General features: G+C 42.8%; 1 protein-coding gene and 1 long non-coding RNA gene across 19 annotated transcripts in view; one reads left to right on the forward strand and one right to left on the reverse strand.

Annotated features, from left to right (window-relative positions):
- The window catches only part of ATP2B2 (ATPase plasma membrane Ca2+ transporting 2), a 368316-nt gene that overhangs the window by 107709 nt on the left and 244424 nt on the right, over positions 1–16183 (reverse strand). The gene's annotated exons all lie outside the window — the stretch shown is intronic.
- Positions 2935–16183, forward strand: part of LOC308577287 — a 397406-nt gene continuing 384157 nt past the window's right edge. Inside the window, exon 1 of the long non-coding RNA XR_014003568.1 lies at positions 2935–3142. This is a non-coding gene — a long non-coding RNA (uncharacterized lncRNA). The remainder of the gene's footprint in view (positions 3143–16183) is intronic.

The following is a 16183-nucleotide window of genomic DNA, read 5'->3' on the forward strand; positions in this document are numbered from 1 at the left end:
CCCAATTAAATATGTAGCTGCAATGCAGCATTCTGTGTCTAATGCTGCTTCTGAGCTGAAGGATACAGAAACAGAGCCTCTTAACCTGAACTGCCATTATTCATTTACAGCCTCAGTGTCACTGAAGGATAAACATTTTTTTTAAATTAATGCAGCCCTCCATTCTTAATTCTGCTTCATCTACAAAGAGAAAACCAACATCTGAATAATAATTCTTTCAGGAACCTTTACTGAATATTATGGATATGCCCTTGTTCCAGAGCTGGTGAATGAAGTCCCCCTGTCCACAAGACCTTCCTAGCAATTCCAACAGAAGATGGAAATCCATTATGTACTCTGCTTTGCATATTCATATCTTCTCCAGACTGAATAGGGCAGCAATGTACACACAATAAATTCTTGTTCACCTTTGAGCCACACTGGTTTCTGGTAGTTCTTGGTATTTAACTGAACTCAATGAAGCGTGTGTGTGTGTGTGTGTGTGTGTGTGTGTGTGTGTGTATAACCAACTGCAAGAGTGCCTACATAATCGCTACTATTAATAAACTTACAGCATCTTCAAATTTTAATTAAATCTCACTCACATTTGGTGTGCTCTGCTTCAGTAGGCAAGTCAAAGCAGCTCTGAAACTGGAAACAGGATCTTCCCACACAAGTGTACCCAGGTGTTTAAAGGTATGTGTCTACAATCACGTACGATAGTGACACATATAGTATGTTAAGGTTACCATATTTTGAAGTGCAAAAATAAAAAAGAGGACAGATTTGCCAGGACTCATGTGTAGGTGGGCCAGCGGGAGGGGGAGGGAGGAAGGAGGAAGAAAAAATAGTAGTAAGACTACTGGGTGCAGTAAAAGAAAAAATGTGTGTAGAAATATTTAATAATGGAAATAAAACATGGAAATGAAAGTAAAAAATAAAAGGCCCTCCCCCCCAATTTACAGTACTTAAAGGAAGAAGGGGATTCCCCGCCCCCAAGAGAAAAGGAAGAAAAGGGGGGAGGAGATGAGTAAAAATGCAAAAACAAACCGAAAAAGGAGGGGGAAGGTTTTTTAAGTATAATTTAATTTATTAAAATAAGGATAAGGATGGTTATTGCCACATCCAGAGGTTGGAGCCATTCCTGAGGGCTAGGGGAGCATCCTAAAGGGAAGCCCTCATTGTCTCAGGCTTCCCTTCCCCTGCCATTTTCAGTCTCTTCTGCACTCGCCCACCAATAAATAATAATAATAATATTAATAGGGACGAATCCAAGCAACCCAAGGCAAAACAAAACAAATTACACATCAATAGGACTGCGGTGGGGCATCCAATCCACAGCAACAGGCTCCTGGGGCTTAGCTGCCTGAGGATCAATGCAGCAGCTGCGGTTCTGGTGAAAGCAGCACCAGGAGCTGCCATGCTCCCTTCTCCTGTGCCTTGTGGGTTCTGGCTCACAGCCACAGCTTTCTGGTGGTGGGTTTGCTCTCTCCAGTGGCACAACCGCTGCTTCCCTCACCTGCCTTCACAGACTGCCAGGGGGGCCATGGGAGGGAGGCTTGGAACTTGCTGGGGACTTGTTCCTCACTGCCCCACGAAGGAGTGTCCTAAGGCTGCGGCCAAGGCCCTAAAATTAGGGTTAACTGCACCTTGTCATTTGCCCAGGGAGTGGGGAAAGCCAAGACCGCCAGGGTCTCACCTTGGCCTGCCACCAGCCAGGGCTTTCCCACACACCCAAGCCCCACTAGAGCATGCCAGATCCTGGCCAAGAAAGCCCGTTCCCCATGCTGCTCCTGCTCCTTTATGCCCTGGTGCCAGCCATGCTTCTCCAGCTGCTCGCCCTGCTCGCCCTGAGCCAGGCACCACAGCTGGGAGGCACCCCAACAGCTTGGGGAGTCTTGGCAGCATGCAGAGGGAGCAGCCTCTCGAATGAGGTGCCTCGGGCGCGGACCCGGAGAGTCCAGAGGTAGACCCGTGGTGCCAGTAGAAGGTGCTGGGCAAAGGCCCCAGTGGCGGAAGAGTGGCAGGGATGCAGGGTAGGTGCCCAGAGCAGGGCTTTCAATGTGTGTCACGGAGCTGCAAAGCACCCTGCTTGCCCAGGCATGCCCTGCTGGCCAACGTGCTTCTCAATGGCAGCGTCCTCCTGGAGTGGGGTTGGCCTCCTCTGCTGGTTGAAGGAGAAGAAGACGAGGGCCACAAGGCTCCTGCTTCCACCTCTGAGGTTGGTCTGCTACCAAACAAAAAAACCTGGACATTTTGCCAAGTTTTTAAAAATCCGCCTGGACCCAGATTTTACCCCCCCCCCCAAAAGAGGACATGTCTGGGAAAATCCAGACATATGGCAACCCTATCGTATCTGTTCACCATTGTCATATTTGGACCTTTGATATTTCGTGTGGATTGCAGCATAGTGCTGGTTGTCCCCTCACTGGAAGCAATTTTGTTTCCCAACAGAACAATCTCCCCCTGCGCTGGTTTCTGCTAGTGGAACAGGTTAGTTGAATCCAGCACTAATTTTATATCGATATAACCAGATATACCTTTCAATAACAATTGTTCTTTTGGTGACATGCAAAAACTATAAAATCAGTTTAAAACCACAAGATCCACATAAGTATATCTATATATCAGCACTCCCACTAAATCATTTTAAATCAGAGAAGATGTCTTAAAATCAAGACAATCAGCAGTTACAGTAACACAAGCCAAACAAGTTCCACAACAACATTAAAAGATAGCATAATACTAGAGAGATTAGAAGAATAGAGTCCAAAGGCCTGCAAAAATCAGGCTGGGTTTTTTTGTCGCTGAAAAGACATTAAAGTGTGCACAGGATGAACCCCTCTAAGGAGAGGAGTCTATCAAAAGGGGACAGAGCTGAGAAGGCTATTTCTCTGTTAGGGTATTTAGAGAAGGCCCTCTATTGATCACCCAAATACAATAGTACCTCGGGTTACATACGCTTCAGGTTACATGCGCTTCAGGTTACAGACTCCGCTAACCCAGAAATAGTACCTCAGGTTGAGAACTTTGCTTCAGAATGAGAACAGAAATTGCGTGGTGGTGGCAGCGGGAGGCCCCATTAGCTAAAGTGGTGCTTCAGGTTAAGAACAGTTTCAGGTTAAGAACGGACCTCCGGAACGAATTAAGTACTTAACCCGAGGTACCACTGTATACTGGGTAGATAGGGTAGCAGAAAAAAGCAAAGAAAATAAAATTGGTGAAATGTAGCAGAAACAAAGCTGCTCATTTTGAAGCGGGTGAGAAAGCTGAGAAATCATCAATTCAGAAAAGCCCAAGTCCATGTAGGAAGAGATGCTGCAGCCTGAAGCCATGAAAGCTTTAGAAGTCAGAACAAGCGCTTTGAATTGGTCCAGAAATTTATTGGGATTTAGTGGAGATGAATTATTATTTATTATTATTATTATTATTATTATTATTATTATTATTATTATTATTATTATTATCATTCTTTCAATTTATATGCCACCCTTTATGAAAAGATTTCAGGGTGGTGTACAACATTAGAAACATGAATGATTAAAACATAACAACTGTTTAATGCAATGCTGCTGCAGTTACAGTAGTGCAAGGCCATTATTGTATCGTATCAGAAAGGATGCTTGTGTCTCAATTGAAAAGGATGAACAACCCCAACTTGCCAACGTGATTCTCTAGGGGAAGCACAACCTCCTCAAGAACCACTCCAATTGAATTTCTACATTTTATTAATAGTATTCATTTTAATATGTAGAGATCTGGTCCAGAGATCCTGAGAGTAGAATTCCACCCATGGAATCTTTCTCACACACATAAGGAGGGAAAGATGATTTCTCACTTCTGCCAATTTCCCCTCCCCACTGCAGTCCTCCAGAAATCTGCTCTGAAACAGTATAGGAAGCTATATAGAAGGATGCAAGGGGAAAAGAAAATTGGTGAAAGTAATATTTTCCTTTTCCTTTCTGTAGCTTCTGTTGGATCCCCTGACTCAGTTTCAGACCCAGCATATCCCTTCTGCAAATGGAAGGATCTCCCCTCCGTTCATAGAAGGGCTACTCTGAATCCAACCCAAAATACTCAGCCTGCAGCTTCCTGTATATTATAAAAACACATTTGGGGACAATTTCACAGCAGGCAGCTTTAAAAGCAAAATAGATAAAGCTAATTTCAATGTGTTGTATCAATCTATCTTTTACTTTTGAAAGTCCTTAACGCTGAAACTGAATAGTTTTTAAATGGTCCAGGAGCTTCCTGGGGTCTTAAATTTATCAGGCACCTTCTCATGCCCTTGGTTTGTCCTTGAAAAGACTCTTTACAACAATGAGTCACCGTTTTCCGGCATTCATATGGCTCTCAGTCAACTAAGCAGAACAACACAGAATTAATCATACAGGGAAGTCTCTGCATAAACAACTTGGATGAAAATTTGGAGGGGATGCTCATCAAATTTGCAGATGACACCAAACTGGGAGGGACAGCCAATGTCACAGAAGACAGAATCCGAGTTCCAGATGACCTTAACAGATTGGAGAACTGGGCCAAAACTACATAACAAAATTAATTTCAATAGGGACAAATGTAAAGTTCTTTTTTAAAAAAAGCTTTTTATTAGTTTTCTTACATTTTACAAATAGTTCCATTTCTTACTAACAAATTACAGACACACACACACAAAATTTAAAAATAGGAAAATAATAAAAAAGGAAGAACATACATACGTCCATAAATCCATAAGTTCTTAAAAGAAAATGTAAAGTTCTCCACTTAGACAGAAATAAAGGTAAAGGGACCCCTGACCATTACGTCCAGTCGAGGACGACTCTGGGGTTGCAGCGCTCATCTAGCTTTATTGGCCGAGGGAGCCGGCATACAGCTTCCGGGTCATGTGGCCAGCATGACTAAGCCACTTCTGGTGAACCAGAGCAGCGCACGGAAACGCCATTTACCTTCCCGCCGGAGCGGTACCTATTTATCTACTTGCACTTTGATGTGCTTTCGAACTGCTAGGTTGGCAGGAGCAGGGACTGAGCAACGGGAGCTCACCCTGTCGCAAGGATTCAAACCACCAAGCTTCTGATCTGCAAGCCCTAGGCTCTGTGGTTTAACCCAGCTGCATAAACAGGGGTACCTGGTTTGCCAGTATTTATTGAAGGACCAACAACAGAATTTAACTGTTCCTTTTCAAAAACTGCTCCCATGGAAGCAAAAGTCATTCCTCTTACTATCAACACCTTCATATGCGTAAGCAGTTGTAATTTCATCCATCCAAAGGAAACCATAGAAGAAGTAACATGCTAATAATGCAAAGATATATCTGTGACTATTTGTGGAGTCAAGGATAGTGTTAATTTCCACTCTAAGGGAAATTTCAGACATGCATTTAAAAAACCCAACCATCTACCTTGGCAGCCAGGGTCAAGCTGACCTGTACCGCAGTCCAATACTGAGTAACATGCTCTTTCCAAAGGCATTATTTAGTATCTATCACCTTTTATGGGTATTGTTCACTTGAATAATTTCTGGGCATGTCATAGGACTCAAAAATCATATTGCCTTTCAGTGGTTCATAAAATTACAAGGGCCAGCTATAATTATAGCATGTGGGTTTTTGGTTTTAGGAAAACAGGCTCTAAGAAATTACAGGCAGAATGTTGTAGGTTTTCCAACCAAATGGAAATGGACAAATTGAAAAAGAGACGTTCAGAGCTCCAAAATTTGCAGAGATAAGGAGCACTGCAAAAGGCTTTCTGGTCAGAAGCAATTTTTAAAAGTAACCAGAGCTGCACTCTGGTTCAGATCTGTTAAGCAAGGGTCACAGTAGTCATATTGCCCACCTATTAGTGGAGTTTAATGGCTCTCTCTGCTCTGTAGATATAGTAGAAGTGCTTCTAGTGTCAACAACTTTTGGATTTGAGAAACATTAAGGTCTCAGTTACTCTTTTTAAAAACAACAGCAGCAATACAAAAACAACAACAAGCACTACTTGCATATACTTCTTCCTAACACAAGATTTCAAAGGATTGTGAAAGAGATATTAAGCACTTATAAATAAAAATACAAATGCACATAGTGATGTGCTCATGGGCATAATATATTCTCAAAATTATTGTGTGCATTATTTCAAAGGCCTAGATGGGGGAAAACACGACAGGATAGAAAGCTGCAGCAAAGGTAAATTGTGCATGGGTAGCAATCTTTAAAAAGTCTAAGCTGTGTACACACCACACATTTAAAGCTTATTACTTCCCCCAAAGAATTTTAGGAAATGTTGTTTATCCTCCACAGAGCTACAAATCCCAGCACACTTAACAACCTACAGTTCTCAAGAACTGCTTTGGGGGAAAGCAATGTATTTTAAATGCATTGTGTGCATGCAACCAAATAAATACGCAATGGTGAAGTAATTTGCATTTGGTAAAACAGAAAAGAGAATTCCCTGGATGTCTAGATCCAGGTTTGGGACAAGTACTCTTAGGTGAGAAAACCACAGCAGAGATTTAAAATCACAAAATATGCAGCAAAGCAAAGCATGGAAATATAGGCTGTTAGACCTATAATATATCCCCTTCTAAGTTGCTTCCAAAATTACCCACTTCTCTTAGCATAGAAAGAGACCACACATTTGATAAGTTTTTTTTTGTTTGTTTACTTAAAGCTCTTCAAACGTTAGATTCATGTGCTTTTCCATACAACAACAATAAAAGATAGGCAGCTTAACTAAGTTTCAGAATGGTGAGTTTCACATTACTTATATAGAAACACAAAGATGGCTTGCTTAAGCCACACAGTCTAAGCTTGAATCAGCTTAGACATCCTGCACACAGTCATGCCAGAGCAGTACATGCTCTGGTTATCTCCCACTTGGACTACTGCAATGTTTTACAAGTGGGGCTGCCTCTGAAGCTAACTTGGAAACTACAACTAATCCAGAATGTGGCTGCCAGACTGGTGACTAGGAGCGGCCACTGGGACAGATCTACTTTGGCTCTCGGTACATTTCCAAACACAACTCAAAGTGCTGGTGCTGACCTTTAAAGCCCTAAGTGGATTTGGTCCGGTATACCTGAAGTAGGGTTGCCATATTTTTAAAAAAGCTATTTTTAATGAAATTCGCCATGTATGTATGTATAATTGAATATAATGCATACTGGTTGGGTTCACATGGTGGAAAGAGAGAGAACAAAGAGTTTGGTAACACTTCCACCCAAGGTGAGGGTGTGTGATCTAGCTAAGCCTGGCAGGTCAGCTTACTCTATGCTCTTAACCTCTTCATGCATTCATTAGAGTTAAGCATGTTGATTATATGAGGCTGGATTTCTCCCACAGTTCTCTGAGCAGAAACATGTAGTTCATAACAATCCAGAGAAATTTCAAAGAAAAATAATTATATAAGCTTTCCTCAACTAACAACAAATAGCACCTCATCCTCACACTCTGGATAGTAATTGTTTCAAATGCACTCTATGTTGTTCATATTCAAATTATTATTCAGGTCCCAATCTAATCTGGATATTACACTTTCAGAAGAAGAGTTTGAATTGGATCTTGGTTTGTTTATAATATTTTTATTATCAGATAAAAGTTTAAAAATGGAAGCATCATCTATCATGTTATGCTATTCAAGTAGATTTTATAAGGTGATTTTAATAATAAAAATATTATAAACTATCTTGACAGAAGGCACTGGCACTAATTGAGCCCCCACAAGAGATGGGAGTTGCCCCCCCAACCCCATGTCGTCCCAACCTAGCCAGAGGACCTCTGTCTTTGAAGGATTTAACTTCAACCGGCTCCCACGCAGCCATCCAGCCACAGCTTCCAAGACATAGAACCTCTTGCCTGGTTGCAAATTAAGGGCAGCAGCTGCCATTACTGTACACACCAACTTGCCAGCTATTGCTACCTCACAGCCACCCAAGAAAGTAAACTTCGGTTGTTCCCATTTTACAGAAGGCACATTGGGCGACAACCAGCATCTTGCTCAAGTTTACAAAATGGCTAAGTGGAATATGAACTCAGTACTTCTAGTTTCCATTACAAATCGCTATCTGCTATTGGTTCCAGACCTGTTGTATAATATTAACTCATGAATTTTCTGGATAAATCCAGTCTCACTGTAAATGTTTGATTTATTTTGGGGAAAAATACCTTATACAATATTTAATATTTTAAATAAAATGCTGAAGTGGCATTGAGCTTAATTATTTAACTTCTGACACATACCCTGCTTTAAAAATTCAGTATCTTACTGCAGATCTAAAAGACTTCTCTATAAATAAATCATTATCTTTGAAGTAATAACAAATTTTTCAAAAAATACTCCCAAATGTTTTAAGCAGAGCACAGGATGTACAGTTCTGTTCCTCCTCAAAAAGTATGTGACTAAACAATAATAGTTATGGGATGCACATAATTTTACATAATTTGGGGCATATTAAAATTGGTACCTAATACAAAAATAGAAATATGTAGCATGATTTCATGGCATTTTTCTGCAATAAATGGAAAACTAATAATTAGATCGCAATTACATGAACACTAGGACAATTTGCTTTATCTACCACATACCTGCCACATAACTTGTATAAATCAGAGTGCATTATAATTTAATAAAATGCAGGAGAATTCATACTAATTATGAATAGTATATAATAGGATGGCGCTAGGTTAATCTTCGTAATTACAAATGCCAGCTTATTAAACTAAACGTATGGATACAACAACCCTGAATTCAGTGGTTTTGTTTTATTATACAGTGGTACCCCGCAAGACGAACGCCTCGCGAGACGAAAAACTCGCAAAACGAAAGGTTTTTTCGTTTTCGAGTTGCCTCGCAAGACGAATTTCCCTATGGGCTTGCTTCGCAAAACGAAGCTTGCCCCGGGGACAGCGGGTCTTCTCTTTTGAAGCAAGGGGCGGCGGGGAGATCGCTTCTCCCCACCGCCCCTTGCTTCAAAAGAGGTCCGGGGACAGCGGGAAGCGCTTCCCGCTGCCCCCGGACCTCTTTTGAAGCAAGGGGCTGCGGGGAGATCGCTTCTCCCGGTGCTCCGAAGCGGGGTGGGGGGAGGGAACACCTGCCCCCACCGCCCGGCTTCGGAACGCTGCTCCGAAGCGGGGCGGGGGGGCGGGAACACCCGCCCCAGCCGCCCCGCTTCGGAACGCTGCTCCGAAGCGGGGCAGGGGGGAGGGAACACCCGCCCCAGCCGCCCGGCTTCGGAACGCTGCTCCGAAGCGGGGCGGGGGGGAGGGAACACCCGCCCCAGCCGCCCCGCTTCGGAACGCTGCTCCGAAGCGGGGCGGGGGGAGGGAACACCCGCCCCAGCCGCCCCGCTTCGGAACGCTGCTCCGAAGCGGGGCGGGGGGGAGGGAACACCCGCCCCAGCCGCCCGGCTTCGGAACGCTGCTCCGAAGCGGGGCGGGGGGGAGGGAACACCCGCCCCAGCCGCCCCGCTTCGGAACGCTGCTCCGAAGCGGGGCGGGGGGAGGGAACACCTGCCCCCACCGCCCCGCTTCGGAACGCTGCTCCGAAGCGGGGCGGGGGGGAGGGAACACCTTCTGAAGGCGGGCGGGGGGCGAAAGTCTTTCTCCCCCCTTCCTGCTTTCCCAGGGGCTTTTAAATCGCTCCGGACAGCGGAGAAGTCCTCCGCTGTCCCGGGGCGATTTTAAAATGCCGCCCGCCAGCATTTTAAGATCGCCCTGACAGCGGAGAAGTCCTCCGCTGTCCCGGGGTTTTTTAAAATGCTGGGGGTGGGAAGAAAAGCCCTTGTCCCCCCCCCCCAGCCTTCAGACGAGGTCCGGGGACAGACTGTCCCCGGACCTGGTCTGAAGGCGGTTTCCCTAGGAACGCATTAATTGATTTTCAATGCATTCCTATGGGAAACCGTGCATCGCAAGACGATAAACTCGCAAGACGAAGAGACTTGCGGAACGAATTAATTTCGTCTTGCGAGGCACCACTGTATGCAGATATTTTGGCCGAACTTTTTGCTCTCCTTTCATTTTGAGTCTCGGATACAAAATTAAGCCTATTGCTCCCTGGATTATTTTTCTTTGTAAAATCACATTAACTTAGTGGGCCTTCTTTGTTCACACCTGTTGATAAATCATGGCTCCTGGTTGAATGAAAAGATGCTGATTCACACCCAGACTTCCGTATATGCAGCGATTCCTGTATTGTCTATATTGGGGAATCAGTGATTATAATGGAGACCTGTGCAGAGAGTTACCTAATATTTAAAAGAACAGGAAAGCAAGCACAGGTGCAGAAATGAATGTGCCTAACAGGGAACCAGCCAATGAAGCTTGGGATGGGGAACTTGTGGCATTCTAAGGACTTAGCTATACATCTGCAAATAAAACGATTTGAATGTGTTGTAAAGTGCAATATACAATTCTGACACTAGATGGCAACTGTGAGCTATAGCAAATTCAATGCATTTTTCAAAACGATTTTTAAAAAAAAAAGCATTTTCACAATGTTTTAACATGTGTGTCGATTCCACCCAAGTGTTGTTGGACTCCCATTGGCCCCAACCAGCATGGTCAATGGGCAGAAATGATAGAATTGTAATATAGCAACCTCTGGAGGGCCACAGGCCTCTCACCTCTAGACCATTGCCATAAGTTTTGTTAGAGCTGGTTCATACCTCATCTGAGCCAGGATATACACAAATAATCACACATTTTGTTGGCCTACTTATTTGAGCAGTGCAATGTCAAATAAGGCACCCATGTCAGACTGCAGAGTGGGGCATGTTTGAAAGTGTCAATCACTGGCAGGTGACATGACTTTCTATGACCACTTCCTTGCACTGCTAACACAAGCTGACATCTAACATCTAAGCAGTTATTTGCAACTCTTAGTAAATCGGGTCCTCCCTTAAAGAGGGCTCGTATTGCGGTGGGACCTGGAAACCGACACCCTGTGTTGTGGGTGGGTACGATTGGTCAGCCACAACACCCAATTGGTAGGCCCCTCATAGCTGGGTGCAATCTGGCCAATAGGACGCAGTCAAAACGGTTTGAGGGACCTATTTATACCGATGCACATGACCCAGAGCTTCCTCTTTCGGTGCGTGCATTCGGAACCAGTTGAACCAGAGCCTATGTAACCATTCACTTTCTGTAATCAATAAAGTTGTGGCCTAAATTCTGCCAAAAACCAAAACCAAAATTTGAGCCAAGTGTGAATTTATTGGGGGTGGGGGGTCTGGGTCTGAACACGCAAATGCCTGAGGAGAAAGTCAAATTTGAATCCACAAATGCTAAGTATTATATATAACTGCCTCTTGTGTTCTTGTAATACACTGAATATTAAGGAATTCAGTGACAACCTGTAAATATTACCTTAACTTTCAAACTTTAAACTGTAAGTTACAACTTCACTATGGCAAAAATTCTAAAACATTTTGGATGCTAGCATGTTGCAGGTATTCCTGTATAATACCGATTGTCTAGATCAGTGTTTCCCCAAGTGGGTGATAACGCCTCCTGGAATGATCCAGGGGGTGTTAGTCGGTTCAGATACAATTGGGGGTGGGTGGGCACTGAATAAAAATAAGGGAGCGGTAGAAGCATAAAGAAGAGAAGAAAATTCTGAAAAACCGTTTGTACATGTTTCCTCTGTTATGTCATTATTCTGATCGCCAGGTCGGGCGCTGTTGCAGGATGGTGACAATGCCTCCTCTGAATTCTAATAGAGTCTGCAGACTGTCCAGGGGATTCCAGTATATAGGGAATATATAAATGACATAGATAATGATTGCAACTTTCATAAATTCAGTTCTACAAACCTTTTTGTAGATTAAAGGCAGGGTTGTCATTATGGCTGCCAGATCATAGGTAGAAATGCTTTAGAAAACATGAGTTTTTTCAATCTACGGTGTTCTCTGGATCATGAAAGAATCATTAAGCAGTAATTTGGGGATGGGGTAGAGATGTAGCATGGGATTTGGTTTAATTGTTTGCACTGCATGGAGCTTTTTGCTATATGGAGATTCTCTCCATTTATGGGAGGCATGCTGTTGTACGTTTAGGGTAGAAAGATCCGGTGAATGTATCACCCTGCCTTCAAGGTAAGCATTGAAGCAGATGTTCTTTTGCTCCTTCCAACTTTGATTCTATGCCATAGAGATGCTGTGATCCAGTGCACAGCAAAGGAGATTTAGAAACAAGGAAGTTCCTTTCATATAAGGGTGTTCTGAATATAATCCTATCCTTGTTTTCATTTAGCCTCAATCCTGCAATACTTTACTCTTGTTAACAAGATGAGAAAATTCTGTGATGGGTCCTTTTTTAAAAAATGCTAGAAGGCATTTGTTTTGTCCACATTCTAACTACCACATAAGTAGTTTCCACCCTTTTTTGAACCAAATATCCCCAGGAACACCTATGTCAACACAGCCTGAACAGGGTATTATATGCTTTTCTAAAAAACAAAACAAAAACAGCCTAAGGAAAGAGCAGCAATTAAAATTAAAATCCCAATGCTCTGAGAAAATTGCTGCAAAGGTAATCAGGCTGCTTTCTTAGCAATACAAAGGGAATCTTTGCCACTGTTCTGTCTAGATTCACAGCAGTTATAGATACATTTAGCTCTTGGGAGGATTCATCTTTGCTGCACAGCTGTTTTCTCAGCAAGAGGAAAGCGTCAGCCTCCCGGAGAGTCTTAATTAAATAAAAGGCTATTCTGTAAAGTGGGAGGAGTATTGTTAAGTCATCAGCCCTGCATTAACTTCCGTTGCTATTTGATTATCTTTACAAATTACATCTTTTAATAAAGAAGGAGAAGTGAAATTTCTTAGATTAATTTGCTGGGTTCTTAACTGGGAGCTTCGCTGAACAGTAAGAGCAATGCTGTGTCTTGAAATAACAACCCCAAGTGTATAAAGACGGGGGAGGGGGAGGGATAATCTAGGATGATTTAGCCACATTCCCTTGTTTATTCTTTTATGTCAATCACAGTCGATCACCATGAGTTTCTGTGGAATAATATGTTGTATCTGTCAAAGATAGTTTTTGCACATTCCTTTATTCTGAGACAGCAGAGGGATGCATCAAAGCCTGCTATTTTCTTTTCTTTTCTTTTTTGCAAGGCCTTGTTGACTCTCTCAGCATTACGTAGCAGTAAGGATGTCTGGCTAAAAGAGGCTTGGGTTCAAATCCCTCCGCAGCCATAAAGTTGACGCTGGTCCACTACTAACACTGATTAGTTACTTTTGTAACCAGTCCACTACTTCTCATTAACCTCCCTCATGGGATTGTTAAGATTTTAAGGGGCTGATTACACTGAGTGCCATACCACAGCTTCTTACAGGATAAATATATATTTGAGGAAGGGCTGTAGCTCAGCAATGGAGCATCTTAAAAAGTCTCCAAGTTCAGTCTGCAGCATCTCAGGGTTGGGGTGATATATGTCCCCTTCTTGAAACTCTGGACAGCTGCTGCCAATCAGGTATAGACAATTTGAAGCTAGACAGACCAATGTTCTGGCTCAGTATAAGGCATCTTCCTGTGTTCCTATGTAATAAATATATAAATAATTTGCTTCCATAACTGATTTACCCTTATTCGTCAACAAATCAGGGGTTTGAAAATTGTGGGCTTTCTTTATCCAGCCAGTTGTACTCAGAGTAGACACACTGGACGTAATGGACCTATATTCGTCCTCTCCATTAATTTCAGTGGCTCTACTCTGAGTAGAATTGATGTGGAATGCAATAACCCTGTTATTCCAGAAAAATTCATATTGTAACTAGATCCTTAAGAGTATGTTCATACCAACACTTATTGATCTAGAGAGCTGAAACATACCGTATCTACTTCTAAATGAATACTAAATGTTTTAACTTGTGCTGAAAATTTCACCACTAGATAACACCCTTTCACAGGGCTAGCCCACCCATGAGGCAAGGAGAGGTCACTGCCTCAGGCAGCAGGATCTGCAGCGGCAGCAGTTCCAGCCTCCAAGGAATGCATCACCTGCTGCTGCTGCTGCTGCTGCTGCGGCAGCAGCAGCAGTAGCACAATCCTTGGAGGGTGGATCTGCCCCCTCTCTTCTTTTGAAATTTGCTGGAAGGTTTTGCCCCCCTCAGCACTGGAGTGAATTTTACCTTCCCCTGATAAATCACCAAAATTTCAATGACAAACATTTCAATAGGCATTAAATTTTTAGAATGGGTTTCAGCAGAAAACTCCAACATATAAAAGTTCAGATAAAAGCAAACCACAGAAAACAAGGGGAAAGAAAGTCTTAGCTAATAAATGGGGGGGGGGGGTGTTATACTATATAGACCACTGAAAATCTCTACCAAGAGCTGGGTGCCCAATAGTATAAGCTTTTTCCAGCTGCCTACCAAATGATTCTAGGGTAAGACTCTGCATCCGACTACAGCCTTCTGGTACAGAATTCCATACAAATGTTGAGAATACTTAACATATCCATAGCCAAGCTAACCTGCAATTGACCTGCTGTTATAATTATTATTATTTTTAAAATCTAATTTCCGCAATCTACATAGCAAATTGTGATCAAACTACTACTACTTTTCAGAATATTGTAGACTATCAATTTATATAAAATGTATATTAGCATAAGGCTTTACCAGCAATTTTGTGGGACCATTTTCTACATAGGTAATTATCTTTTATTTTTAAACACCTTCTCCCCACCCAACTAAATATAATGATTAAGAAGATGTCCTTCCCTAGCAGGCATGCTATTATGGGAATCAGGAACTGAGCATTCATCAGAATGTGAAATATAAGAACACTGCTGTGTATGTGGAACTGGAGGAATAAAAACTGATGAGCAAAATGTAACGTAAAAGCCTAAAGAGCAATTTCACCTTGCCCAGGTAATTCAAAATCATAAATCATCTGCAGAACAACAGAATCTGTAGGAAAAACAACGCCGTCCATTGTTTTCCAGCATAATTCTTCACCATACCAATACAGAAGTCAAAACCAAGGTCTACTTGAATCAAAGGCCTAGTTCTCACCTTTGTCTGGTCTGTCCACTTCCAGCTGCAGGAAGAAGCACACAAGACTGAATGTTTCTACATACCCCACTCAGAAAACTGTTTATCAGGGAGACGGGATGTAGCCATCAGCAACATGTCCCGTTTCGCCGCTTGAGGTGAAACAGGAAGTGCTGCTCTTCCTAGCTGCTGCCACTCATGATCCCTATGGAGAAGTGGCACCGGCATTGGTGCCAATTTCAGGCAACATCTTGGCTTATTTTGGGTGAGATCTCATGCACTGCATAAGATCTTGGGCAAGATTGGTGCAGGGCAGGCGGGGCACCGGTCTCACGCCACCTAATCACTGTGATAGCTCTGGATGTATTTAGGAGCTTTCAGTTATTTGTTCCGCACCTGCTGTGGGATAAATACACAGTGAGAACAACTGCATAGTCCTCCATAACATTTGGTTTAGAGCAGAGACCTCCGTGAGATCCATAATTCCTTGGCTCAGAATATTAGCCCAGTCTTCAAAATGACCTCTGAGTTTTTCCTGTGGCTCACATTTAATTCCAAGCTGCAACCCCTTCCTCCTCAAAGAGATGGCAAGTGTTAATGGCTCTGTTGCACCTTTAGACCACCACAAAGACCCAGAGAGGCTTGTAGGCACAAGAAGAGCCTGAAACTACAGAATTTGAAGTACATTCTAATAAACTCTCACCCCGCAATCTGTAAATCATTCTGCTTAAGGGACACACACACACCCCCCACACACCAGAAATTATCTGAATTTCACTTCAGGCAGATTATACTGTCAGTCCAACAAAAAATCTTGAGTGAAAGTTTATTATTTGGCTACTCATTTTCATCACCAGCCATGCTCTATATTTTGTGTAAAATAACGCTTGTCATTTCGAAATGAAAGGGACATCGGTATTCAGACCAGGAATGTAAAAATCAGGCAGCAAAGTTTCTTAAAGAAAAAGTTTTTATTTGGATTTTTGTCCGACAAAAAGCAAATAGGGTGCATTCAGGAAAATGAAGAATGCCCGCCCCCCCTTTGGGGCAGTCAACTTATATATCTTTCTGCAAAGCACAGTTCAGCCCCTTGGCATCCCTTTAGCCAATGATTGACAATTTCCTATGGTCATTGATGCATATTCATTAAAGCTCAACCAATGAATAAATTTGGTGTGTCCTTTCGGTACCAAGTTGCCTATTCCACTAGGTGGCGCTACTGGCT

This window comes from Podarcis bocagei (genome assembly GCF_964188305.1).
Source record: "Podarcis bocagei genome assembly, chromosome: 2".
Taxonomy (NCBI): Eukaryota; Metazoa; Chordata; class Lepidosauria; order Squamata; family Lacertidae; genus Podarcis; species Podarcis bocagei.